This window comes from Catharus ustulatus, chromosome 6 (assembly GCF_009819885.2).
Source record: "Catharus ustulatus isolate bCatUst1 chromosome 6, bCatUst1.pri.v2, whole genome shotgun sequence".
Classification (NCBI taxonomy): domain Eukaryota; kingdom Metazoa; phylum Chordata; class Aves; order Passeriformes; family Turdidae; genus Catharus; species Catharus ustulatus.
Window position 1 is genome coordinate 46,293,280 of NC_046226.1, and position 27,857 is coordinate 46,321,136.

The 27,857-nt window shown below is 40.0% G+C and overlaps 1 protein-coding gene across 8 annotated transcripts in view; it reads left to right on the forward strand.

Moving 5' to 3' along the window:
* The window catches only part of TSPAN4 (tetraspanin 4), a 414,148-nt gene that overhangs the window by 283,350 nt on the left and 102,941 nt on the right, over window positions 1-27,857 (forward strand). The gene's annotated exons all lie outside the window — the stretch shown is intronic.

Consider the following 27,857-nt stretch of genomic DNA (forward strand, 5'->3'; position numbering starts at 1 on the left):
TACAGAATATCAATAACATTTGCACACTTGGTTCTCTTCATCCACATTGGAAATCTCTGCTTATTGCAAAGACATTTTGCCGAGTCTTCATGCTATGTTGTGAAGAGTGTGAATTAATACCCCATTGTGAATTTTGGCTGGTGGCTTTATTTGTAGAGATTCAGGTAATTGTGCATTGTGTGAACTACATTTTCTGTAAGCTGAACTTCAGAGGTAGGATAGCTTTTACAGGGGCAGATTTGATGCACGCCCTTCTATGCATGACCTTTTAAAAAGCAACCAAGCGTCCAACCCACCCTCCTAGTGCCACACATGAATTATGAAGAATATATTTTTCAATTCTTTAATGCTGAAACCTCATTTGTCTTCTCTGTCCTTAATCAGACCTACAGAAAAAGAGATATAACTTAAGTAATTTACTTTGCAGAATGAGGCACTGGCAATTTACTTGATTAATGACGAGGACTAGCTTTTTTTCTGAATTTGAAATCCCACAAAAAATCATTTGACCTCTTTTTACAAGTAGCTCTATAGTGACAAAGGAAACCAAGCCAAAAATGTGTGTTCAGGGTTTCTGAGAGTGCCAAGGGTTTCAAGGAAGCTTCCTGTTCCTGCCCAAGATAGCTGAGGGGTCCTGTTGAGCCAGGCATATTTCTGCTCAGTGGTTGCCTTTCATACTGTGGTTTCTTTTAAGAATGCAATCATCTTAGCCATTAAAAACCAAAGTTGAGATGTTATTTGAATTTGTCTTCATTTGTTAGGTCTGTGACAAAGCAATGCCTGAAAGAACAGTATTTTATCTGTTACTAAGCTCCTATTTCAGCATGCTGTTTTGTGCCAGAAACTTAATAATCTAATTAATTGAATACAAACAGAGCAAAAGTATTATTTTAAATTAATTAGTGGGAAGCTAAAAATAAATGCAAATGAAAAATGCTCCAGGATGTTTGGGCAGAGCAAGGTCTTGCTTGTAGAGGTTTTCAAGGATTCAGCAGTTTGGCTGGTGGGCTGAGATGCAATATGGTACTGATTGGTACCATGTTGTGTTCTGCTGTTTTCCTCACTTAAGGAATATGCAGGTCCTGAATTGAAGGAGACGTCGCTAAAAGAAAATAGCTTCAGTTTATGGAAACTGACATAGTGAAGACAAAAAAGTTATCTCTGTTTTTCACAGGAAACCTTGTTAGAGCCATTGTGCACCACAGCCAGAGAGGCAGATCTCTAAGGCCCAGTGCTTCTGGACAGGGAAACAAGTTTTCAGATTGTTCCGCTTTTCTCCCTCAAATTCTGACGGACTTACCTGTATCTGCTTTAGGATTGATTACCTCTGATTGTTTCTGGCATGCATGTTTCTCCCTTCATATTTGTTCATTTCAGCATATGGGCTCTAACTTAAGTAATTCAATTCATGGGGTTAGATTTCGCGTTCATTATCCCACAGCTAATAGGGGCAGGTCAGGAATTAAGATACTAGAACACTAGTTTTAGAAATTTAGTAGGTTTAATTGTCTTTGAAGGACTAACTTGGAAGTCACTTAGGCCTTGTGCTCTGCCTAATTTTTAAGTATCAATAAAAATTGCTAAGGAAAGCCCTGTAAAAGTAGTAGTCAGTAAGGGAGGAGTTTTAAAAGTAGGTAACTACATATTTCCCAAAATGTCAACTATGGCTGAGGTTTGTTGGGTTGGATCTATTGTGTCACTCATCTTAATGACAAAATGTTCTTTCTGTAAAATAAGGAGAATTAAGTGCCTCCGTTTGGACAATCAATAGTGAATCACAAACCCCATCAACAAGCACACAAGAAGCTGCTGTAGCTCAAATCCCTTTTATTTTCACCTTTAATGAGGTAGAAAGCTGTTCAGTTGATATGTTGTGCCCTGGCCTTTTCCCAGTAATTGACCTGGACTGCTAGGCCATGCTTAATAAATCTGTTGTAGAAAAGGAGGGAGAAAGACCAGTGAATTTTGTCTAGATGTGTCTTACAGTGCTGGGTTCCTCATTAGTTATTTCAAGAATCCTTCTGTTCTGAACAAGTTTGCTATCACAGCGTAAAACTGACCCGAGTACAGTTTGATTTGACTTCTGGAATGTAGTTTTGCTTTTGCCAAAATTGCTGTATGTGCAGGGCAGTAGTTATGGCTACTTGAGGTTATAGTGAAGATCCTTGTCCTTTTGGATGGCCACTTTATGGTAAAGGGCTGCTGTCTGACTGCTCTGTGAGTTCACTTTATCTGTAGGGGAAGAAAGAGTCACAGGGCATGTTCCATGCTTGTAGATCCCCAGATTTCAGGACAGAGGACTGTTTGCAGGAGGGGTGGCATTTGTCCATACCCCTTTAACCAGCTGCCTGATGGGACTGGCAGTGGACACACTGCTTTACTCCTTCATCCCTAAGCTCAGGTGTCTCCGTGGTTCCAGCTGTCATCTCAAGCTCCCTGGATCAAACCATAATGACTTCAGTTTCCAAATTTTTGCTGGTTAGCATTGTCCATTGGGTGGCATTAAAAAGAAGGATCTTTTCTGTCCTTTAACAGCAAGAAATGTTTCTTCCCAGAAGCTTGGCCATTAGTCAACTGTAGGGTGTATTTCCATAGTAAAAAAAACCCAACAAAAAAAACATGCTGTAAAACCACAGGATTTGGTGGGATATTTTAGATGTTGATTCCGTTTGAAAATAGAGTCAATTGTATTTATATATGAGTGCGGAGAGTAGAAAAAAGTATAACTTAGGCACACTAGATGTTTTCAAAAGCATGTTTGTAACTGAACCCCTTTAATAATGTATATTCCTTTGAATATTATATGCTCTGTTTGGGAGATATTTGTTAAAGCTTCTTTGAGCACAAAGGATACGTAGGAACATTTAACCTGGCCTCTCTTTTCCAAATAAGCAATATCTACATTTTGAAATACTAGTCAGTATCTGCATAGATACATTCAAGTGCTGAATCGTCAGTTTATTGCAAGTGTTTATATGCACATGTGTAACCATAATAGTACTAAGAACTGTCCCAAGAGTGAATGTGGGGTAGAGAGGACTCTCTACAAGTTAGTGAGTTGGTTTTTAAATTTTTTTTTAAGTAATGCATAAAAAGCAATTTCAGAATGTGACACTGTTACTGTTTCACACATCCTGCTCTTAAAGCTTTCAGCAGCTGCATCTTTCACGTTGGCTCTAGGTGTAAAAACTGTAAATGCTCAAGTACATGTGGCTGGCATGCTTAAGGAATTGGGTGTCAGACATCAGCAGATGAGCTGGAGATAAGTCAGTTTTCCCATTTTATAAATATTTGAATAAAAACTCTGATCCACATAGTTTTGGTTTGACTGCTGGGTTAGTTTGCTTCTCTAGCTGGTTCATTCCCTGCCCTTTGGATTGCAATGACACAGTTTATTTGTGGTGAATATTCCCTGTGTCAGAATGGAGGTAAACAGGATACTTTCATACTGTCATAAAACTCTGCGTAAATACCATCAGTTTCCCTGTCTGTTTATGTGCCAAAAAAACCCCCAAAGGAATCTTAATAAAACTGCAAAGTGCTTTAAAATTACAAAACACCAGAACTAGAGTAACTTAACATTTTCTATGTTAAATGGCTTATGGTAAAGATTTAGTAGTTACATCCTCTAATAATGGCAATCCTATCATGCCTTACTGAGGAAGATGCTTCACTTTGATCGATTTTCTACCAATTTTGTTAATGGAGTAACTGAAGTATCAGTAGCTTGGGGTTTTTAATGGAAGTAGGAAAAAGACACACCTTTTAATATGTAGCAAAACTATTTACTAACAGGAAGGGTATTTCTGAAATGCTGAGATTCAAATTTTAGATTCCATTCTAAGGTTGGAGGTCCATAGCTTTTTTTAGCATGTATAAAAGTTTCGTTATATTCATAAATTTGGATACTTCTCTGCTTTCTGTTCTGACAGACTTCCTGTGCCCTTTTCCCCACTCAGCCAGAGCCTGAGGAGAAGCAAAAAACTGTTTATGTGCTTTTGATGCTGAGGCTGAGAGAGAAATCTGCATTTATAGGAAAACCTTGGCTGCCCTCACACAGCCCTGGCTGCACCTGCTCAGGGGAAATGGAGTTTTCAGCACAGTCAGCTGCAGGAAACTTCAATAACTTTGCTAAGGAGTACTTGGCTCCAGTTCATCTGATGGCTTGTGAGTTGTTATTCTTCCCTGCCAAGTTGCACTTCCACACTGTGTGTGTAGAGCTTCTTAAAGAAAATATTATTTTTCTTTGGTTTTTAAACATGAGCTAAACAACATGAGTATCTCTAACCTGCTCCTGGGAAATGGCTGAACTGTCAAGTCTGAAACTTTCCAAAATGGCATAGCTAGAGGCATGCTCCTGGTACAGCAGAGTCTCTGGGATTGGAAGGGTTTCTCCTTTGGTCCTAGGAACAGTCCTATCCTGTGCAGGGTACCCTTTAAAAACATTTCAGCATCAGTTTGCTGCTGCTGACATTGTCAGAAATCAACTTGACAGGGCAAATTTTATTTGGTTAAAGTTGTTACTGATGCTACTGTGTACCTTTCTAAATATGTAAGGCTAAATGGCACATTGGCCTTTTACAGGAAACTATCATTTTGACCTTAATGGGTTCTTTATTCCCCAAGACATTTATTTGCCCAACAGAGCAGAGGTCTTGCAGAGGACATAAGCAGTCAGTCTGAAATTAAAAAGTAGCTTCCTGACCAGAGTACACAATTCACAGTGAAATCAACAGATGTTATTAGGTAAAGAATCTCCAAGTTAGAAAGAACAGTCATAACTATTCAGAAATAATTTCATGTTTTCCATTATCCTTACATATATTCGTTCTACTTCCTGATTTCTGTATTGCAGTGTGTTTCTTTTTGCTAAGATTCTCCTCTGTGTCTTTTCTGCTTGAATTCTTCAGCTTTACCGTTTACTGGAATCTGATAGTTCTTCCAGCTTGCAGAGTGACAATACTTATTTTTAGCTTAGGATTCATAGTTCTGTTGTTTTGGGTTTCTTATCATATCAGTACTGATTCTCATATGTGAGCTACAAAATTGACTTCTTTTTTTATAAAATACTCTAAGGCTTTCCTTTGAAAGGAACTATTGGAGTGTAAGTGAGGCGTTGTACTTGTGGGAACATTCAGAAGGAGAAATTATTAATGATGAATATACTTCAGGAAGACACTCCATTTTTGTTCCTGTCTTCTCAACTGAGTCCTGTGTATCCCTCTGTGTGGCATTATTGCCCAAGAGTAGAGTGACGTTAAAGTTTTCTTTTACACACCTCTGATGATGTAGTTGTATTTTTAAGAATTTGTGGAATGCATCAGAAAAGTAAAATAACAATATAGGTTTATCCTGCTAGCCTTTAACCAGTTACTGATACAAATTGTAAAGTCAGTAAATACTTTTCAACAGTAAATCCATTAAATTCAGCTGAGTGAAATATTCTTGTTTATAGTAATTACTGCCCCCAACTTTTGTCTGTTCAATGAAAACCTACACAGAAAAATAATTTGTATGAACACCTATAAAGATACTTATTTTTTTCTATAAATGCATTTTGAAGTACGTTACTCTAAAGCTACCATGGAACACTGTCAAGTAAAGTCAAATTTAATTGTGTTCCATGACAGGAATGGATTCACAGAAGGACAGATTGCTCGTAAGATGTGCCTGCTGTGGTGGCCTTAGTGTTTTCTCTGCTACTTGTTTTTCTCACCTCAGCCTTTCTGAGCTTTTCCTAAATGTGTCACATCAATTCTGTGCAGGACTGATTTTTTTCACTCTTCAGGAGAGGGTTTTGTCCTTGATCAGCAGGTGCAGACATTTGCTGAAAAGTGATATTGCAAATTGCATGTGTGTAGAGTGATAGCAACAACAATGTCTGTCTATTAAAAGGTGAAGTAGATCAATTAAATTGGTAGTAACTTACTAAATTTTGTTAGGCATAAGGAACTATCCTGGGATATTAGTAGATGCTGGTAGTTACTAGGTTAGTTTTTATTCAGTGTTCTGTAGAGCTGGTGTAGCTGGTGTGCTCCAGTGATGAGTGGGTTTTTTAGTACAGATATTGGATACAATATATGTCTATAAATTTCCACCTCAGTGTGTCCAGTTTTAGTTACCTTAATGACACTCTCTACAAGCAATTTACTTGCTTAGATTAACCCTTGTATTTATTTGTTTAATGAAATATATTTTATGTACAAATGTGTACATCCAGAGATCACAAGTATGCCATTAAACTGAGGAAGGATGTTGGCAGTTGCATTTGGCTTTGACTTCACCTTCCAAGGTGATGAATAAACAATTTCTTTGAAAATTGAAACAGTGGAATTGCCTATTTCAAGTCATTCATTCTTCAAAAGGAGAGTTTCAGTCTTTAGAAAAGCTGATCAATTCCTAACATCTATAGGCTTTATAAAGGCCATCTTGTAAGAGCCACGTTTGTAGTATAGCATCTTGTGCCTGGCTCTCTCTAATCCCCACTGGTGGTTAATACAGTGTTCTAGATTATAAGAAGCTTTGTTCCCAAATCTATGCAGCTTTTGTGACAGAGGAATGCATGGACCAATGTATGTCACACCAGTTGGAGTCTTTGGTAGTAGCTGTCAAACCACCAAGGTCTTTCCTGACTCACCTGGGGAATCACTAAATTCTGCATCTGTAGGACCTACACCTGACACACCCAAGCAACCTGACAACCCAACACAACCAAATTAAAGCAGAATAAAATGGATTCTATCCTACAACATAGTTGCCTCAATATTTGCCCCTCCTCTCCTTCAACTGCAGGATACTTTATTCTCTGTTTCTCTCACCCTGCCTCTTTGGCAAGAAATGCATCACCATTTCTGAATCACCATGACCTTGTCTGACTGATGAGGACAGAACAGCTTCATATTTTCTCCTCCTTGGTACGCTCCAGCCTGACATTTACTGAAAGCATAGCTCATGGGGGAGAAAACTGGGATGCTTCTGTGGTGAGGAAATCTTGCTCTGGGGCTGCATCAGCACTTCTAGTGCATTAATATTTTTATTAGACTGTATAGCAAATACTGGAAGTAAATGCATTAGTGTGGCTCAGCATTTCTGAGCTATGGGTGTGTTTTATAGAGGCTATCAACAAGACAGTGCATTTGAAAGCTTTGTTGATCTGGATCAACAATTCAGTGTATTAGTGATTCATGCAAATGTGTAGGCCCTGTGGCCCAGGGAGAACAGAGATGTGTTGCTGTGTGTCACTAATTTAAGGATTATTAGCCTTTAACTTGAAGCTGAAGTTCAGAATTTGATGGATATTGATTATCATGTGAAACCTTTCTTGTTGATGAATTTATTTCACAGTGAAAGGGAAAGTGCATGGCAGTAAGTGATTATTTTTGCCTTTGAAATTTAATTTATTAAATCTTTTTGGAGGAAGATAAAATTCAATTCTAATAGCAGCTATAAAAATCCACTCAGCTCTTAATGACTGTATATAGCATACTATCAAATGGAGGCAGAACAAAAAATTAAAAAATAAATGTTTCCATTACACTGAAACAGCCATATAGACCTGATGTAATCTCTAGTCTTCCACGTCTTGTACCTAATCCAACTTTTTGGTCTTCTGGTTGTCTGAAAGCACTTGAGGCAGCTCAGACCTTTCCTTCTGCTTGCTTTCTGAGGTTTTGGTCTCCCAAGCTCATGGTTTTCCATATTTCCCTGGTCATCATTCCCTTTGGGTTGTAACTACACTGGAACTAGAACACCAGCAGTGGAAACCAGGGGAAGTTGAGCTTTGGTCTTGAAAAGGGAAGAGAAGTAACAAAGCAGCACAGTTAATGTGGGTGGAAGGAGGTACTGAAATGAGACAGGTAATTCTTAAGCTCTGAAATTGGTATAGGGGAGGAGACAGAGGTGAATCCTGTCCAAGAAGAGACTGGTTTTAATTCACAGTATTTATTTATTTTACAGTATAATTGTTCACGTCATGTAACAAGTATATTAGAAAGTATATATCCAATCTTTCTTGAGTTACCAAGAAATGTGGTCATAGAGGAGTGAGTACTTGAGACCCAGAGAAACTCATCATTTCTCTTTCCTGAGGTAAGAGATGTGTGCACTCTTAGAGATTAAGGGATGCATTGCACTGTTCTGTCCCTGGGCATGGATGCGAAGTCCCAGTAATGGAGACATTTTTGTTCATATCCAAAATTATTTACTGATTTTTAAGAAGTGTAGCATTTTCTTCTCCTTCTCCTAATGGCTTTGACATATTCAGTCCCTGTGATTGTCACGCCGGCAGAACGTGATGGGAAAGAGAATCAAGTCCACTGAGAGCGACTGCTAAAGGTCCCTCACTCTTTGCTACCCAGATGAGAGAGGATGCACTTGCAATTTCAGTACAGATTTTCAGCACAGGAGAAAAAGTAGAGGAAATTATTTCCATTTCATTATTTTCCTCCTTCTTCAGTCACTCCTAAAGGTAACATTGCTGTATTCTGTGATTTCTTCAGAATTGCAGTAGAGTTTGACCTAAACCCCATTTCACCTTGTGTTGATGTCACAGGACATCAGTATGAGTTGTAATTTAGATGTGCTCACATTGTCTGCTCTGGCTCCCTTTATCAACTCTATTATTTAATACCTGCCTATTACATTATTTCTACCCTTCCTTTCAACACACAGGTGAAAAACCAGAGTAAGCTGGCTTGTCCATATTCTGGTAGCAGAAGCAAGTGCATGAGCTTTACATTCTTTTAAAACTTTTAAGTTCTTATCATACAAGGGAAATGAAAATGTGTCAGTGCTGTAAAGAAAACATCTGAGCAGTCAGGCTGATGTGGCTCCATGAGTATTGCTGATTTTTCTCATAATCTGATCCTACTGGATACAGATCACTTTTGTGGATAATGACCTAAAGAGGTGCCTAGCACAGATTACTGGTGGAGGATTTGGGAAGTGCTCTCTCAGGTGCCCAGTCTGGGGCACCGAAATTTAAATGTTTTGCTGCGTTACGGAAAACAGAGAGCTGATCTGATGGTCTTGGCTCTAAAGCAGCTGTCATCTGCTTGTGCTTTTTCATGTCACCAGTCAGATTAGGCAGCAGAAATGGCAGTAGCAGCAGCAACACTGTCACTCAGTCTATTTATTTCTCTTGAGCTCCTTTTACTGTGCTTTTGAGATATAATTTTCAGATGCATATTGGATATCCAGAGAAAAATATTCAGAAACAGCATGCTGTTGGCATGCTGTTCAAAGCCATAGAATGAACTCATGCACTTGCTTCCAGGTGTCTGTATGAGCGCATTGCCTGCCTCTGTGTTATGAAGTCCTGAACAAAATCAGGAGTGTTGTTCTCTGGTGGTGCTTTGCAGCCCCGTGGAAGGGTCTGGTTGTTGATGTTTTAAGGTTTCAATGAGCTCGCAGATTGCTCCTGCAGGCTGAGGGGCTCTGTGCACCCCTCCCTCTGGTGGGACCCCTCTGTTTGGGCATCTCTGTGTGCAGAGAGACTGGGCAAGCAGGACACATGCAGTTTGAGGGTACACAGTGGTGATTTATTGCCTAATGCATGTAGTAGTCAACTAGGATTAAAGTGCTACTGTGCTATCAATGTGCCCTCCATTGAGATGCAGGGAATTAATAGGTGGTGGGTTAATTGGCAGATTGGCATCAGCCAGCTGGGAAAGGGCTTTCCTCTACTGCTCAAGCTTATTCAGTGTGCTAAATTGCTGTCTTTTAATTATTCTTTATTTTTTTCTTAAGGCTTTAGAGCTTCTTTTGTCACTATTTTTTGTCTTGAACCACTGACTGGAACCTTCTGAATGGTTTAATTTCTGTCTGCATTTTTTTCTTGCTGGTCTTTAGTTTATGGATTGTCCCACAACTATAAATAACCATTTCTGTAAAACACAGCTGAGCCAGATTCTCATGGCTTTTCTGCAGCATGTCAGATGTCAGACAACTGAACCTCAGGGATGTGGTTGGTCTTTGGGGAAATGCCAGTAATCGTCTACGATGGAACAACTTTTATTTGGAAAGGAGAGACACAAGTATGGTAGAACACATTTTTTTCCCTGGCTCAATTTTAGTAGAATTTGGGTAGAATGGAGGTAAAACTCTTCTGAAACTGGGGATGTGGATGATGCAAGCTTTTGCTGTTGTACTTGCCTGTGCAAAACACAGCTTCTGCTCTCCAACCTAACTAAAAAAAACGGTCTGACTGTCTACGTCCCACTGCTATCTCAAAGCATTGGAATGTTTTAAATGTTCCTTTTTTTGGATGGGTGTGGGTGTTTGTTTTGGGTTTTTTTGTTGGTTTTTTCCTCCATATGATCTGTTTGGCAATATTTGGATAGTAGAGTGTTCTTTCAGTCATTGAGGTTATTTCCTGGTAAGTGTGTTCCTGTTCTCATTCTAAGTGAACTAAATCACCAAACCTCTGCTGGTCTGCGTGGGAGATCTGGGCTCAGTCTCCAGAAGGAACAAACAGGTGGAGATATAAATGGCATGAATATCAATAAAGAGAACGAAAGAGTGAAGTTTAGCAGATCATGGGCACACATAAAAAGGAGTGCTTTAAAGTGTGCCTAGTGCAGTGGGACTGGAGAGAACCTTTGAGCATCTCAGCATGAATCCGTTAGAAGACTTGAAAAGGGAAAACCACTTGAGGTCCTGTGCTTGTAGGAGAGAATCTGTCCTGTGTGAAAAATCTGAGTGAAGGGCCTCCAAATACAGAAACTGGAATCAAACCTTACTTGTGTCTTCTGAGTTTTGCCTCTCACATCTACTGCTGTATTTTAAGAATGAAAAAATACAATGTCTTTTGAGGCTGGAGGTGACCCTGAATACTTAAGTTCTTTAGCATTCTAGTTTATTTTTGCTATCACCTACACCTTGAAATGAATCTCCCAGATTAATTTTTTATTGAAGCAGGATTTACATCTTTTGAGCCAGGATTCCCTGAAAAGCTGCCCATCTTTTCATGTGTTTTCTTTTTAGTCCCTGTGCTATGACAGTGATGAGTGCAGCCTGCTCTTCCGCACTCTGCAAACGTCAGCCTTGCAAAGGCAGCTCTCTGCTGTCTCCACAAGTGAGAGCATTCCTGATGCTGATTAACTGAGGGAAAATGTTGCCAGTCAGTCACAAGGGAAATGATGACACAGAATAATCATACAATCCCAGAACGGTTTGGGTTGGAAAGGAGGTTGAAAATCCCCTAGTTCTAATCCTCTGCTGTGGGAAGGGGCACCTTCCACTAGACCAGGTACTCAGAGACCACCCCCCATCCAGCCTGGCCTTGAACACTTCTAGAGATGGGGCTTTCTTGTAGGCTTCCTTTGAATACTGGAGGGGGCTCTGAGGTCTTCCCAGAGCCTTTTCATCCCCAGACTGAACAACCTCATCTCTCTCAGCCTGTCCTCATAGGAGAGGTGCTGATCATCTTCAAGTCTCTTCTCTTGACCCACTTGAACAGGTCCATGTCTTTCCTGTGCTGAGGGCTGCAGAGCTGGATGTAATACTGCAGTTAGGGTCTCAACAGAGTGGAGTAGAAGGGGAGAATCACCTCTCACCCTGCTGGCCATGCTTCTCTTGATGCAGTCCAGGCTGTGATTGGTGTTCTGGGCTGCAAGTGCCTATTGCTGGGTCATGTTGAGCTTCTCATCCTCCAGCATCCCAATCCTCCTCAGGATTGCTCTTAATCTATTTGCTCCCCAGTCTGTGTTTGTATTTGGGATTGGCCTAATTCAAGTACAGGACCTTGCACTTGGCTTCGCTGATTTTCATAAGATTCTCTTGGGCCCATGCCTCCAGCCTGTCCAGACCTCTCAGGATGGCATCCCTTCCCTCCAGCATGTTGTCTGCACCTCACAACTTGGTGTTGTCTGCAGACTTACTGAGGGTGCCCTCAATCCCACTGCCCACATTGCTGACAAAGATATTGAGCAGTGCTGGTCCCAAGAACTCACATCACAACAATGTGACAATTCTGGGAAGTGTGTGCGAAAGAGGCACCGTGATCCTGAATGAAAAACAGAAGTAGGACCTTTAGTTGGTACTGCCAGGTTTTGCCTGCATTTAACCCATCTATGACAGCTCTGAGCTGATTGTTTGGCTTGGTGTGAATGATAATGCTGAAGCCAAGAGCCTGAAGCTCATGGACATGTGTAGGCACAGGCACAAACATACACATGTGCACACACAGAGGGTAATTATTGTGAGATGATTTTATATGGGCAGGCAGGAGTTAATCATTGTGGATAAACATGATTACAAGACTCAACTTTCTTGCATGTATAAAGCCAGACAGTGTGAACAATCCTGCAGGTAGACCAAGGTCACAGGGTTTCAGACTACAGACTGTGGCTTAGGAGAGAAAAGGGACTGTCAGCCCCACAGAAGCAGATACACTTGCTGGGCTTTTTATGATTGGTATATCAGATCTGAGTAACTGCTCCTTGCTCTTCCTACGCACTTTGTTAATATAGGGAAGAAATAAAGTACCCAAAAAGAGGTGGATAAGTTGATTGTGAAACAGTGATTCTATTCAGCTCTGTTTTTTATGCTGTCTGTATGGTATATTGAGCATTTTTTCATGATCAAGAGCACTAAAGAAAAAAATTATATAATAAATATAATGGTAAATCATCTTGTACTCAGATGCTCAATCAAGGTTCCTTATATTAAGCCCAAAGTCCAGGCAAATTGAGGAGCTGCTTTTCTCAGGACATTAAACTGTGCCCCTGGCAGTGAGCAGCAGAGATGAGAACTGTATTAATTAAAATATGTCCACATGATTCTAACAGGCAAGCTATGCATTGTGCAAGGGACGTAGGCAAAAAATTATCCCCTGAGGCCCTTGGAAATTTCCTTTTCAATATCTCATCAAATGATGTACATGCTTCTGGGCATCCAAGTAATGCTCACCAGCCAGCCCTCTAGAGGACTCCTCTACAGGAGAAGGAGAGCACAGCAGTGGCTCTCCACACAGTGCCCACAGCTTCAGCTGCAGCTGCTCTGATGCCTCAGACTAACAAGAAACATCAGCCAAGGAAAAGCCAAAGTGTGCCTGGTCAAACAGGCATAGATGGAAAAATCTTTCCTGCTTCCCTCCGCAGAGCATCCAAAGCTGGGCAATGTGTTTTGACTTTACCCATGCTGTAAATAGAGAAGTACAAGATCAGGACATGGAGTAAATTTGGTGCGCTTTTGGGAGAGTCAAGGTCAGGAGGGTTCTGCTGGAACACTTAGACCGGTTTCTTTGTTCTTTCCCAGCTGTTCAGCCCATAAAATCTCTTCTCGGAGCAGCATTAAAATAAAAGTTTTAAAGTCTTCAGATCAGGCAAGTCTATCACCTCTTCTGGTAACCAGTTTTGACACTTAATTATACTTTCCCTAAGAAATTTTCCCTTGAGAGTCAATCTGTCTCATATTTGCTTTCAGTCAATGGATCTTGCTATGCTATTGACAGCAGGATTAGAAAGGCGACATTATCTGATCTCTTTTCTATGAAAAAAGTGTTTCATGTTGTTCACATCAACTCTAGGTTTACTCTTTAGTACACTAAATTCATCAAAAATTCTTTAGTCCTTGCATTGTCAGGATGGTTTTGTCCATTCCTGGGACACTTCTGAGATCCTCCTTTGCACTTGCTTTATGATGCCCACAGCCACCTTGTTAAGTATAGGTCAGAAGTGAACACTCCAGTCTAATAATGTTCTTTCCAGTGCTGCACACACAGGGCCAGGAATTGCTTCTGAAATTACCCATTTTATAAGTTTGCTGTTCTAATAAGTTGTTGGCTAATGATTATCTGTTAAAACCAGCAAGTTTTTTTCTTGATTACTCTTCCTGCAGAGAGTCTCTCCTGAGGCAGGTGTGGTTGTACTTGTTCCCGTGTGCACAGTGTTCCTTGAGGTTGTGCTGCATGGTGACGATTTATTTAGGTTAGCAGGAACTCAGGATTCTCTGTAGTCTGGGCAAAGTTACTGGCCAAAGAACGCAGCCTGTGCTGAGCTAAGAGTGAGGCTCAAAGAGCTGTCTGCTTTTCTGTCTGCCTAGAGCAGGGCTCCTTAGCAGCTGGCTTAGGTGAGGCTTAACTGGTTGTCCTCAGTTTCTTCTGTGACAAACGTAGAGATTAAAGGATAGGAAAACAAAGCAACACACATCATTAGTCAATAAAGAGAAACTGCACTTGTATGATGCTCGGTAAGGCTATCTTCCAGGATGTATATGTACCTTTTCAAAAAATAGATTAAATGATGAGGAAATAGTTGGGATGAAAAGTCAAACTCATTTGCAAATCAAATATTTAAAGGTTTAACAGATAGGAAAATTAATCGCTACTCAAATTGACTTACCCAAAGCTGTAAGCATCATTTATGCAATGAAGACACATGGGTGGAATCAGTGATGAAGCAAAGATGTAGTTTGCCAGATTTAATGTAAACACTGAGTAAAAAAAAAATCCTGTGCTAAGAATTTTTTGATGTGCTCATTATGCTATAGTAAGATAGAATGGTCACTGTCTGACTGAGCTACATCATACTTCTGTCAGAATTTTTAAACAGGGAACAGGAAGCATATGTAGGTTTTGCCAACCCCCACATCCTCATGTGTTTATCATGATATCCAGTGTTTGTGGGTTTCTAAAGAATCGTAGGAGACTGTAGGACAGTGGTTTTGTGAATCTTTGTGAGAATGTTTCTTACATTATTACCTAGGAAAATACATTTAATTAACTTCTTTTGAAAGTGGCAATCATATAGGAAGTTGATAGGTGAAACCCACCTGTGTAGCAGACACAGGAATTTTGGTTCATTGTCTTGCAGTCTAAACTCAACCTCTCTCTGCTCGTGCATTATGCCAGAGTCTTTAATTAGGTGCTGACATTTGTTTTGTTCCTCATACAACGGACAGTTGTAGGACTCTGCAGGTATTGAGCCTGATCTTGGTAGAGCTCTTATCTTGTTTGGAAACTATACAGTGAATGTGGCCAGGGATCTCTGACAGGCAGTGGATGTCAAACGTGCAATGCCAAAATGCTCTGAGCACAGGCTGCACATTCCTAATTATGCAGGTAGTGGTAGCATGTGTGTTAGGCCAGATTTGCATAAATGCTGAGCATTCCCAGCTGCAGGAATGAGAATTGGATCTGTGCTCTGCACGTGTGGGGTACCATAAAAATGGTAAGTACTTTGGAAATATCACACTCCAGGGGCCTCAAGTTAGTTCCTTAAATGTAGAGTTTTAGCTGCTTTGGCTTTACTCGTAGCTAGCTTTAGTTTAATTTCTGCCAGAAAAAGATTGTAATAATGCCAAAGTTTTAAGAATATTGAGGCAAAACAACAAAAAAAATTCTGTTGTTAGCTAGTGTAAAAAATAAAGGCTGATAGTATAATGCAGTTGTTTAGGGTTTATTGGTGTACAGAAACAAAATGTGGTGCAATGAACTGAATGTGGAGGTTCAGAAGAGCTACCAAGTAACTACAGAGTCACAAAATGAGCTATAATTCCTATAGAAACATTTTTTTGCAGTGCATCCCAGTGCATGTGCACTGCAGAGGAACCTGAAGTGCAACAGGCAACTTGTTATTGTCTGGCATTGCAGTCCTAACTCTGATGTGCTGGAGGGCTTTCTGGTTTGTTTTTCAAATTTAATAAAAATATGTCACTGCACTTCACCAGCTATTTGTTTGATGGGAAGTGAAGACATCTGAGCCATTAATGCCTGAGGCAGGCCAGGTGTGGCTGTGGAAGGAGGCCCTTCCCTGTGAGCCTAATGAGTCATTCAGGGAGATGACTGTACACTGTGTCACTCTACATCACTGCTGACGCCTGATGGAATTAATAATGCTATTTATATCAATAAGATTAGCAGCAGATAGGTTCAGTGTTATTAATGGTATAATTAACAATTATGAATTTGTATCAGTGGTGTGTAGTGCCTTCTGCATTAGTATGTCATAAAAGCTATCACTGATAGTAAGGAGATGTCAGGTGCTGAGTCAATGAAATGCCTGCTTGCACATAATTGTGATTTAAGCAGCCACATTTACCTTGGTGAGTGTAATCTTTTCTCTCTCTAGGGCCTACCATAATGCCATGGATAGCAAAAATAGCACCAGAAATTGGAAGCATCTAGTGAAGCTCCAGGGGTCGTGCAGGTCTTCTCAATGCATCTTATGCACTAGAATAGATTTTACCTATTCTTGAATATTTACAGTAATGGTTCCTAGCCAACATCCCTGGAGGTGCTATTCACTTACCAGTTACTCTTTTCCTTACACTGCCAACTTACCTACCAACTTCTGAGGCAGAACAATTCCCATCTTTCATTTATACATTTATGTTATTGCCTTGAAGATATTTATAGCTTGTGATCGTCTTCCCCGTGAGTCATCTCTTTTCAAAACTATTAGTTCCTCCAGCATTTCTGTATGTGTGACCTGTTTTTCTAATTTTCTGGGTCACTGATGGAGAAGGGGAGCTGCCAACAGTTTGTAAATAGGGTGTTGGTCAAAGGAGAAAAGACCATATCAGAATTTGTACCTGAACTTCCTATCCCAAACCGTTTTTTTTAGTCCCTGCTGAAATTATTTTAAATTTAACTTGATATCTGCTGGTTCCCACTCCTGGTTCTCAATATAGCAAAGTCAAACATTAGATGAACTTCAGTCATTTAAGTTCATCTGTATTGAAACAGTTGTCCACAGCCATATTGAATTTAATGAAATAGTGTACTGAAGATAAGTCACCAGAAAATTAGCTTATCACCTGTTCAGGACTCCAATTCAAGAGTTAACTTTGAACATCTGCCTGTTGGGCTGAGAGTATTTTATCCTTTGCAGAAATAATGTAGCATAGCTGGTAGATACCAGATCAGGCTTCTTATTGTATGCTAGCTGCAGTGAATCTCAGCACAATTGAATTTGTCTAGAGTGAAGGTACACTGAACACATATATATGTATACACACATTACACTATAGTTGGCTTGATGTTAGCACAGAATGTTTTGCTCAAAATAAATGCTAGCTATCCTATGTAAATAAAATGTGCAGAGGAGAGGATAAGATCTAGTTGCCTTGGAAAACTCAAATTTTAAAGGCATGTTTTAATGTTTCAGGATATAGTAATTTACTCTGGCATCCTGTCATTGTGTCTTCCCTGTATGCATTCACTATATTCCAAATAAGATCAAAGAAAAGCAAATCCCTATCATCCTTCAGTTAAATAAATATTTAATTTGAAAAGAATAGGACAAAGTGCATTAAGCATGCCATTCAACCGAAATCTGATGACCTGACCTAGTTCCTTGTTTGCACAAAGTTCTACTTATGGAGCATCCTAAATTACAAATATTCTTCACTTGAGAAAGCTCTTCAATGCAGTATCATGTTAAGTTCAACAAAATAATACAGCTCATAGGAGATGAAGATGTCTTCAGGGACTCACAGAACAATGTCTGCCATAGCACTGATGTATTTTATAGATTCCCTGTCCTTCCTTTAATTCTAATCTGCTCTTGCAAATAGCTTGCAGGAAGTTCAAGTGTTTGTGTACCAGCCAAGTAAGTTACAACCTCTATTTACAGCTGGCTCTTTCAAAATGCTTGCTTCAGCTTATGTATCTTTATCTTAGAAGATTCTCCAAATGATATTTTCTTCATATTTATAGTGAAATATAAAGTAACTTTTCCAGCTGGCTGTATAAAATACTTCATGTGTGGTAGAAAAGCTGTCTCACTTGTGCAATAATCAGCATTGGGCATTACAGAGTATCATAATCCTGGTACTTGCGGTGTCTCTCAAGCAGTAACAGCCATTGCTGTCAAAACCATTCTGAATCCACAGTATGTACATAGAAAACCAAATGGCTGGTAACTGCCCCATAAATTTCATGTTGATTGTCTTTATGTTGCCGTTTAACATAAAGGGAAAAGCTCAAAATACTGGAATGAACAGTTTTGTGTTTTGTAGTTACTTATTCTAGCACTTAGTAGCGCCTCCGTATTGTTTCTAGAAAAGCTTTTGCCTCAGTCTGGTGTCCTGTAGAAGTCAGACCTAGTCTGGATTCTAGCTTCTGTAAGGACCTTACAATTGACATTTCTTAAGGACTGGTGGAAGAGAGAGGAAAGAGCCCAGTGAGGACAATGTCAGTGTAGCAACACTGTTTGTGAATTACTGAGGGGACCTTTGGGGATCATCAGTAGGGAGTAACGAGAAGTGCTTGGTTAAACAGCGGTGTAACTGGAGAAACTTTCAATTAATTAATCAATGTACAAGCAATGTCCACTTTCCCATAGGTGAGGTAGTAAAATATGGAGCCAAGAAATTCAAACTGCATCACCAGAACGCTTCCATAAATAAAATACTGCAAAGAGCAGTAGCTTTAGAGCCTCCTGAAAAATCTGTTAATAGGGTTTACTTTTAACTGAAGCATTGGTCTTCATATCTTTAGAGGTGAATTGTCACAGCCTAAAGATACATGTAAGTGTGCAGTGTGTGTAAGAAAAATGAAAGATACAAAACATACATCAAAAACAAGTGCTGTATCCACCCTCTAGATCTTAGCTGTTGTCTGTTAACTTCTTTAGTACGTTAATGCTCTTTGTGTCCTGATTGTGGGTGCAACCTCGTAGTGATTCTTACATAGGTTAGGATCAGTGAGTGAGGCAACTTCATGGAAAACTGCTCACACCACCAAAAAAAAATAATAACAAGCTTCCACTACCCTCAGAGGCAGAGTAACATAATAAAGTGTAACCTGCTTCTTTGAATGTTATTCAGAGAAAAATATCACAACTCTTCACACTGTGTTATAGTCTGTGTATGAAAACATACCTATTTTAATTTAGATTTTCTCCTCCTTCCTCCATCAAAGGAAAACTAGATTTTTGACAGCCTCTTCTTTTTACCTACTTATTAAAATACTTTAGCAAACTTGAACACTGTTGTAAACAAACTCATTTAAGCCTGTCTTCCCCTGATAAGGATTAACACAGGCCAGACATTCTTTCTCTGTTAGCAGCTTCCTGAGAAAGTCGTCTTTGTGCAGACCTGCAAACCAGTGATTCAGGCTGCAGTGTGCTGTATCTCCCACTGCATTCTCTGGGATTCAAGTCTGTAAAGCCACTCCTGCTTCAGCAGAACTATGTAGAGTATTACCTTTATGTTTTTCAAGAACAATGTGGATGTATCAGCAGCCCAAGCCAATTAAAAAAAATATTGAACAAATTAATCCAAGCAGAGCATAATTATCTGTGAGGCAGCACAAATCCAGAAACCTTGAAGGTGTGCGTAAGTGTGTATGTATGTATCTGTCTGTCTATCTCTGCTGAAACGTTCACAGGTGGATCCCTTTTGCACAAGCTGAAACTGTTAAATGCCCTTTATGTGCAGCACATTGCTGTGCTCAGGCTGAGGAAGTTTGGGCTCTTGGAGAAGAGAAGGTTGTGTGGAGACCTCACAGAAATGTTCCAGTATCTGAAGGGGGCCTGCAAGGAAGCTGGAGAGGGTTCCTTTGTTATGAACTGTAGTGATAGGACAAGGAGTAATGGGTTCAAACTGAAAGAGGGGAAATTCAGGCTAGGTAAGGGTAGTGAGGCACTGGAGCAGGTTGCCCAGAGAAGTTTCGGATGCCCCATCCTTGGCAGTGTTCAAGTCCAAGCTGCATAAGTCATTGAGCAGCCTGGTCCAGTGGGAAGTATCCCTGCCCGTGGCAGGGGCGATGGAACTGAATGATGTTTAGGGTCCATTCCAGCCTTTAATGTTCTATGGTTATTGCAGTCAATCATTGCCCTTGTCAGTTCTGCAAAGGCATTGAGGATTCATGATAGCAGGTGAGAAGGCTGGTAGGGAGTACCTGGGCATCTGACAGTACCTGGGCATCTCTTGTTCATTGAAATGTGAACAAGAGGCTTAAACATTTCACATAAACTGAACCTTGATGTTAGTCACCCAGTGCAATGTGTTTCCATATTGTGGTGCAAGTTCCAGTATCCTTCAGCAGCAGCTGAGGTAAAGTTCAGAAACAGTCTGGACATAGAAAACAAACAGTGAGGTGGGCTGAGTCATCTTTCTGATATCAGTGATGTAGCAGATTGGCCACTCCAGGGAGCGAGAGCTCCTCCATCACTCTTGTTGTCCTGGAAAACAATCCTGCTGAGAAAGAATATGGATAAGGGGAAGGTAAGGAAGTAGCCAGGAAATTTTACCAAAATTCACAGTTCATTCTGTGTTGCTTGATCCTAGCAGTACAATGGCCTGGAACTCCCACCCAGAAGTTAACTGTGAGCAGGAAAACTGCGTTGCATTTGTATGCTGGCAGACCCACATATCTTCAGTACAAATATTTTTTTTATTTTTTTTTAATCTTAAGGAAAAAGGTCACTAGGAGCCTTCTCTAAGGTGCCTTTGTGGAGCTTTTCAATACTTTGAAGTCTCTAACAGGCTCTTCAAGCTTCTCTAGAGATGCATTAGTGAAAGTACAAAACTAGTAAAATAAGGGGGAAAAAACCTGGATGTAATTAGAAGCTGTAGTGAGAAGGTAACAGGCCTACCTTGCATTCTGTACATAATTGCTTTTATCCAGAGCAGACATCCTCTTAAGACATGAAGATTCCAGAGATAAATTGTGTAGGACAGGCTGAAGCAAAGGTTTTCATGCTGTTTTACACTTTCAAGAAGTGTGTGATAAATTGTTAATCTGAGAAGAGAGTGAAATGGTACTTTCAAAACCTAATTCATACCTTCTGACCACTGCTTTCTTTTGGTGCAGCAGAGCAGCACCTTCTCTGGGGTGAGTGGCAAAGGGGCTAGAGCAAGTCAAAAAAGCCTAGAAGCCTCATGCATAGACTGAGGGACAAGGCACGTGGAGGCCACCACAGGGAAACACTGCTAAGCAGCATTCTGCAACATGGCCTCTTATAAATGCCAGGAAGATTCCTTACTCACTGCTGACAGCAGAAGGCATAAATTGAGGCATGAAAGCCTCTTTGTTCACTGAGCAGATGGAAATGTTTGGCCACTTTGTGGATTTCTTCTTGCAGTCTGGACTGGAATTACCCTTGTTTTTGTAGCATCCAGCATTAATGTTTCCCAGAGTTGCCCCTTAAACAAAGCAAAAATACTCTACAGCATATTAACAGCGTGAGCATATCACAGTAAATGGTTTTATACATAATACAACATGGTCATTAGCCAGCTGTGCACATAAAACACCAAGTGGAGGCAGCAGGATGTAAGGCAGGTCCTTCGGCTCTGAAGGCAGGAGGCACAGAGGGCTAACGGAGCTCTCCCGGCCCGCGTTGCAATGGAGAGCGCTTTTCCATCTGCACTAGTCATCCTTCTCCTGGGTGTTTTACAACACTGCAAAATGCCTGTAAGCCACGGGCTAGCTCGGTGAGAGCAAACTAATTACACAGCAGGCAATAACTCCTCTGTGATAATCATAGATCTGTTGGCCATGGTAAGTTTTAAGCCTTCTTAAATTACTGCCAGTCAGATTTGGACAGGTTTATATCTTGTGATGTACCGCAGTTGGAAACATCTCGCACGGGCCTAGCCTAATGTCTGAATCTACCTGCTCATCATCTTACTGTATTTCTATATAATTAGAGGTAGAGAAAATATTTGACAATATAGCATAGAAGGTTTTTACTAGCAAAAGTTTATGGCCACAAGTTTTATTGGCTAAAGTTTTATATCCCCACCAAGTTACGTACGTCATCCTTAACAAGGGCAAATAAAACTTGTGTATTGTGCTACATACACTGTCATGTATTCAGAACATGCCTCAGGACCATTTCTGTTCTAGTGTCTGCCTAGCCTGTTTGACAATGAAAACACAAAGAAATGGGCCTGATGGTCCTGAAGGCTCCACTGGTGAAAACCAGAGTAAGACACTGATGTGGGTTCCCATTTTCTTTGCTGCCTGTGTATTTGGTAAGTCTAGGAGTACCTGGTAAGGACTAGTATATGCCATGGGGGCTGGCTGATTTCTGAAAAGTGAAGTATTTTTTGTTGTCCAGTAGGAGGATGGAACTAGGCAAGTAGATAAGTTGATGATATTTGATAGGTAGATTTTCCAGCACAATTTTGTCTTGGTCAGTTATTGCTTACAGTTGAATTGCAAAGAGTCAAGAAGATTTTTGTTGTTGTTGTTGCTGTAAGTTTGGTGTAAATTCAGATAATAGCATAAGCAGATTAACATCGTTTCCTGATGCAAACCCATTTCCTGATAGATATCTGTAAGCAATTAAGAGTGCATCAGTTTTCTCTGAGGCCTAACCATAGCTACTGTGAAGGAAATTAAGCAAAGGCTTTTGTGCTTCTTTGTTTTGAGTAATACAAGTGATTCACCTTTCCCAATTTACACTATCAGAGCTTGTGTAGTGCAAGCAAGAGAGGAGAACTTCACATTTCTGGAACACTTGAATCCTAGACTACACCCTAGTGTGAAACAAAGATGGAGTTTCCCAACCCTCTGCTATGCAAGTGTACTTGCTTTCACACCTGAACTGCAGTGGAGTTGAGCTGGATGGGATATTTAAAGCTATCTCAAGCAAATATCTCTCTTTGTCTTGAGGGGAAAAAAAAAACCAACCCCTTGGAATTGCAGTTTCAAGTCAGCCTCTAAGATAACTATGCTGCATGAGATCACTGTAAGAGGGAAAAGAAAAAGCAGGAGCTGGCTCAGAGAGAGAGATTCAGCAAACATCAGCAAGCTGCCAAGTGATCATTTTAGTGTTGCAGTTGTTTGCCTCTGCAACATTTCAAGGACACCCATCAGAAAAGCTTGATGAGGAAAAATCCTTTTAAAAAGGGGAATTCTGTGGTGGCAGTTTCATTTGGAAGAGAAAGACAATGCAGTATTTCTTTCATAGGAGAGGAAAAAAGCAGATTTTTTAATAAACAGTTCCTATATTTACTCTGCTATAATTACATTACCTTTTATAAAGCACTTCCATTTAGTGTTATCTCTTATCAGTATGTGCCTAAAAACTCTATAGGAGCCTGAGATGGAGTTTACTGTGTATTCACTGCTTCTCTCTTCCCTTGAAAATATACTGACAATAGTGAGCAGCTATACAGTAGGAAAGCTGTTGTGCTTTCTCATTCTAATGGCAATATAGGAAAAGCATTCAAGAAGGGTAAAACAAATGGCCTTTTTTATTTAAAGGGTAGTGAATACATTCCCCTTTATCAGTGGTAACAGGTACTGCTTAGAGAGGTTTCCTAGTTGAATGGAATGTTTCCAAAGGACATGAATATGACTAAGTTGTAACCCAGTGTTCCCTGAAAATTTTCAGCCCAGGGGGTTTGCGTTATTCTTTCTGATTTGTCCTATAATATCTCTCCTTTTCCAAAAATCGATAGACTGTTACATTCTTATATAACAATGTCCCTTCAAAGCCTGAAATCATCTGACCAACCAAATATTTGTGGCAGAACCATTTAATTTCAAAGAACTTGCACACAGTGTCATAATTCAGCCCTGGTTCACTTGTGTTTTGGCTGAGGCAAGGACTTTTCTCAAAGCACCAAGTGATATGAACTTTGCTTCCCTCCGTCCTGCTCTTTTCAGGTATTTGTTCTGATGCTGTCACCCCTGCATTAGCTGGTGAGTGCTGAAATAGAGCAGAAATAATGTGGTGCTTTACTGTGGCAACTTTACATATAAATAACTCACTATTGGAGAGGTTATTACCTGACATTATGCATTCAGTTGTATTGTAAGTATATGCTCTTGGACATTTTTCCACAGCAGTTCTGATGGGAGTGGGGTTATGGTACTTTTTTTTGGTTTTGTTTTATTTTTCCTGCAGATATGGAATTTACACAATGGAACTACTACAGAGAGTAGTTTTTCAGATATCAGACCTACACATCCTTGATTTTACTTGCATTTACGGGAAGGGAGTTGCAAATCTGCAAATTTTGTAGCCCTGGGACCAAGGACTACAAAAGTTTTGATTTGTGTTGTGAAGAGTGCAGTCTTTGCTGTTGATCTCGGTGGAATGTCTTTGTTGGCAAACCAAGAGAGTATAAAACCCCTGCTCTCTTAAAGAAGGCACTGGGTTGGGTTAGATCTGCTTAGTATCATTGGATGATGATTCACAATCAGTTGTCTTGTAAACCCCTTGTTGCAGAGTACAGGCATTGGCTCTCACTGTACTAACAATATAGCCTGGGATTTTGCATACCAAGCTTGCTGAGATACCAAAAGCAGAGATTATGGGGTACCATGTGGCAGTGACAGCAGCAGTGACTGCAAATAGCTCTTGACTCCATATCAGGCCGTGTGCAGAGGCAGATGGTTAGGAGTTGTTCAGGCAATGTTCAGTTTTCTCGAGAGGAAAAGATGGTCATCCTGATTCCTGGTTGTGTACCGTGGTTTGGGAACGGTTCACATAGCCACAAGCACACAAACATCTCATCATAGTTCCTAGAGACTTGGATTGGCAGTGGCTAGAGTTTGCAAAAGGAGAATTACAGTTTGTCACCAAAAATATTTCCTTGGTAAATCAGTCTGCTAAATTTCGCAGAAGTTTTCCTTGCTGCTACAATACTGTATTATTGAAAATATCTCAGAATAGCTTTATTTTATGTCTCTGCACCCCACCTCTCAGCTCCAGTTTGGTACAGGCATGGACTGCTAATTCACAGCATTATTGCCAGATCTGTGCAGGCCCAGAGTCATCAGTGATGATGTAAAACAAAGCAATCAGGCAAATTTCAAATTCTGTATTGGGGGAGAAATAAAAAAGGGAAGCATGTGTTTTTTTCTTTCTTCCATTATAGTATTTTACATAAATTGTAATTATTCCCATCTCTTTTTTTCCACATCAATTTCAATAATGTAGTAGGGATGAGTGACAGGCCCAGAAAGGAAAGGAAATGTAAAGGAAATGCTGGAAAGGGATGGGGTTATTAAGAAAACAGATTAATTGAAGCATCTGGTCATTGGAACAGCTGCTATTGTAACCAGACTGAAAACCCTGAAGAACCATCTTTTTAAATAATCAGAAAACTTATTGAAGTGCTAAAAAATGTTCTGTGCCTGAGATGAAGTTCTTTGTATTTGATGAAATATTGAATCAAATTGGACTGTGATGGTGTCTTAGTTCCTTTGCTTACTTTTAGAGTAAACTTTAATCTCATTTATCCAGACCATTTATACTTTGCTTAGGAGTGCGTTTGGCTGGCCCCTCGTAGTCCCTTGTACTAAAGCAATGCTTATTAAATCAAGTGTGATTTTATTAGAACAAGCAAATTTAGACAGAATGGCCCTTGACATTAATGTTCCTTATCATATGGAACCTGCTTATTAAGTTTGATTGAATGTGTAAACACTCTTCTAAATTTTTTTCTCTATTGTTCTCCTGGTATGGGGCTAGTGAGGACAGAAAGGACATTATTTTCTTGGCTGTAGAAGACAAGTATTTTTGAAGATGTAGAGAAAACTGTGCAGTTACTGTTTTTAACATGAGCTGTTGGCAATGACAGGCCTTATCCACACACTTTTGAACAGTCACAAAATATGTGGATGCTTTTCCTCAACAGTGAATTAAACATTGGTAATATCTGTCTCAAGAGCAGATTTTCATTTGAAGATAAGATCTGAAGGAGCAATTAATGCCAAATGCACCTTTAATTCTTATTTTATAAGACTGAGGAGAGTAGGAAAGTAGAGGCTGAAGCCAAAGAGTTAGTCAGCTGTTTTTGAAATCTTGCTGGTTGTGGTTTCTCTGAATTTAAAATGTTTCTTTTTTTGTATTCTTTGGCTTGGTTTTTTTTTTTTTTTTCTCCTGAGTTACTGATCTTACTATCTAACCTTTGTGAAGAACAAGAATTATCTGATATTAACAACAGAAATTGAGAAGAATTGTATAGTTGAAGAGGTTTCATATCTATATGAAACAGGTTGCTAGATTTTTTGTTCTGTATTTTGTGCATGGACAGTTCAGTAAAACATTTCCATGAATTATATTGCATGAGCTGTTTCTTCCCCCCGGCAACTCACTGATTAACAGAGCCTTTCTAATATCATGAGACAGACTGCAGTGGCCTTCAGATCAGGCCACAGAGAATGACCAGACCTGGTGGAAAAGAAATCAACAGCCAAATGGTAAAGATGTATAAAATTTAAAGTTTAAGCCCCAAACATATAAGACTGAGAATCTTTGGGCTGAAGTGGTTTTTGGACAGCTATTATCTAATAGCAGGTCCAATGCAAAACAGAAGATCGAAATCATGGTTCCCAGTTGACATCCTGTTGAATTTTCTGTCTCCTTTCTGTGTGTTCCTAGCGTGATGTAAGGAAAATATATTTTTTTTAAAGTCTAAAGATGTGGCTGTCGTTTTTTTGTATTTCAGGATACATCTCATGTCTAGTTCAAGTTGATGTAATTTACTCAAAGCAGCACAGTGATATCTGTTACTGTCAGGCTGAGAATATGCAATTCTGTCCACAAGGGAGATACTTTTCTCTCTACAGCAAGGCACAAGAGATAAGATGCAGGACAGTGTTGACATTTCTGGCTCTCAACAGAAAATGAAGACTTGACAAAATAAGTCTTGTTAGGTGTCAGGGAATATCTTTGCAGGGTGTTTTTTGGATGTGATGCACAAAAGGGGAGGTGGTATTAAAATGATGCTGTTTGAAAAGGCACTTCAGGGAAGAGGATAACAGAGGTCTGTTTTCCACTTGGCTCTAGAAGAAGGGAGAAGGTGTTCCACAGTATGTGTGCTGTTGTGTTAGCAGCATGAAGATTATTCCTTTGAATGATGTTTAATGTTGCAAACAGCAGCGTATGCTGTCATTGCAGCACAGAGGCAAATGCTTGCATGCAAGAGTAGTGTTTTTGAAGAGGAGTTGCCTAGAAAGCCCAAAGTTGTCCTTGTAGGTTTACTGGGACACATGGTTGATGAACACTGCATGAATATTTAAAATTACTTTTATGGGATCCTTTATAAGCTTCACTGAATCTGCAGATGAGGAGCAAAGTGGTTTTGGATTATGTATGCTATCCTACCCAGAGTATTACATACCAATCTAACACAAAGAAAATATAATACTTAAAGTAAACACATTCTCTTGCCTGGTCAGCCGGAGGTATTCCTAGTATCACTGAGCCTAGCGCTGTGCTTGACAGTCCTCCTTACCTCCCCTGGCAATTTGGAATAGAGATACTGCTGAGATTTAAGCAATTTCATTTGTTTCTCTTACCACTTCAGTCTGGGCCCTTGCCTCTGCTTAAATGCTTTTTTGAGTCAAAGGTGCTGTGTATCTGGTAAAAGCAATCACATTGCAGAAATGGCAGCATTTTCACAGAAAAGGCTTCTCAGCTTTTTTGTTGCCTCATTTAATGCTTCTTGCATGTGATACACACAGCAAAGGCAGAGTGTTCCTCTCTCCTCCTTGGCCTCGTGAGAAGCGAAGGGTTTTGATGTGGGGTTGCATTTTTGAGTCCCATGAAGTTGCACCAGCTGCTGGCTGTGACTGCCACAGTCTGTGACCTCTTAGTTAGCAGAGTCTCTCAGCAGCTCTGGGCCAGAATAACTAGTAGCAGGGCTCAGCACTGGGCTTCTAAGTTTCCATGCTGACTGCCAGCAGCACAAACTGTTTCTGCCACAAATTGCAGAGATATTAAACTAGGGGAGAAGGTCATGGAAGCAAAGCCTAAGCAGTGCTCATTCAGGAATAGAGGTGTCATATGCTATAAACATCACTGAAAGTGAAGGCATCAGATGATGGTGTATTTGGATCCCATGGATGACATTTATTTGGATTTTCACTCTACTTCTACTTGTAAAAAACCCCACCCCTGAATGCTGTCTGCAGCGTAGCAGACTTTTGACAGTTGTTTGAA